The sequence below is a fragment of the Trachurus trachurus genome (genome assembly GCF_905171665.1).
Source record: "Trachurus trachurus genome assembly, chromosome: 20".
In the NCBI taxonomy this organism is placed as follows: Eukaryota; Metazoa; Chordata; class Actinopteri; order Carangiformes; family Carangidae; genus Trachurus; species Trachurus trachurus.
In genome coordinates this window covers 13,117,626-13,119,312 of record NC_139911.1, presented here as the reverse complement: position 1 = coordinate 13,119,312, position 1,687 = coordinate 13,117,626, and positions in this window count along the sequence as shown.

Here is a 1,687-nt window from a genome sequence, read left to right as displayed (position 1 = left end):
AGACAGACAAAAATGCAGAGGCTGCTTTTGCAGAAGGAATTGGTGATTGGAGCTCGGGGATCATATGGGCTTTTTTGTCAGACGTTTTTAAAGGGACACGGTACTGTTTAACGTGGAGTTGCGAGACGGGCGCATTTCTTTGTACTCTTCTTTGGTTATTTTGGCACGGGCAGGACGACTGGGAAGGATGCACGGGCCATATGGCGCAAACCCGGGTGCGCTTCCTCTCACCGTGCGCTCCTGCAACAGTGTGACGTCAGACGGGCGGACAGATGCGGAGGTCAGGGAGTTCATTTATTTCCCATGTTGCAGAACTTAAATTGTACAATGGAAATAAACTGAGCGCCACGGATCAACCCTGTCTCAACTTTTTCACGTCCGGATTCTTCACTGGAACAACAATATTGTTGTTCATGCACATTGTAACATTTGTGAATAAGGAATTTAACCACATAGGAGCCAATAATTTGAAATGCAATGAGCTCACCCTTATATAAAACTACCTGGTTCACAGTTGGCAGCTGATATCATTTTTTCATCCACCTGAACAAGTGAATATGACTCATATTCATACTTTAAAGTAGAGCATATAAGGCTGCATCTCACAGTTCTATGAATAAATCTGTTACCTTCTCAATTAACACTTTCTGTTTTTTAGTTGACACCTTCAAATGTCTTGTTTCTTCAAACAAGCCTTGCCTTCAAATAAAACTTTATGAAACAAAGAAAAGCAGCAAAAACTCACATTTCAGACCTGAAACCAGCAAATGTTCAGGATCTCTGCTTGAAAAATTGGCTTCAATAAATCAGTTATCAAAAATAGCATTAGTGATTTATTCATTCTCTAATTAACAGTTTCATTTCTAATTGTCACACAGAAAACCTTGAGCATCCAGACACCCAGACAGTTACGAGCCCCAAGGCAACTGCCCACCTTTCCCGTTTGGTAATTCAGGTAAGGGCCTCTGGACCCGACTGCCATCACTCACAGCTCCGCCGACTGTATGGAGGAGAAGTCGATACTCTCATAACAAGGTGGGGGAAAAAATTGATCACAACCTGGAGGAGGTCTCATTTATCACTTCATGTCTGGGACTCAGCTGAGTCCACAACATGAGTGTGGAAACAGTCACTCAGGCAAGCTGCCAAACTGAGCACCAGACTGATGAAAATCTTAAAACATGTTCAGTATTTAGCTGGTTTTCAGTGTGTGGAGGTGTGAACAAAGTAATAGTGTGGTTTAGATCGCATTAGCAGCTTAAACTATTATAAACAGCCTAATAATTGTTCCTCATTAGAACATTAAATGGTGGTATCCATTTTTTTTGCACATTAAACAGCAAAATGATGTCTTGATGGAAGACTTTAATTAATTCCATATAAACAGACTCTATACTTAAAATGAAAAATAAATGTTAGAAGAGGTAAGAAACAAAAACCTTATAGTACTCTCAATGGAAGACAATATACATGGGAAACTTGCTTTTTGGTTTTTCCTAGCACACTGTATTTTGGAGTAAACCTGTGTGCATGTTCTTACATTTCCCCTCTTGCATGGTGGCAGTGGCATGATGGAGTATTATAAATCCAGATTTAATCTGTACTGAAAGCCATTCATAAAAAAAAAAAAAACAGGCCTTAACACGTACTGTACCTGTATGAACCCAGATAAAAATGAGTCCAGCTC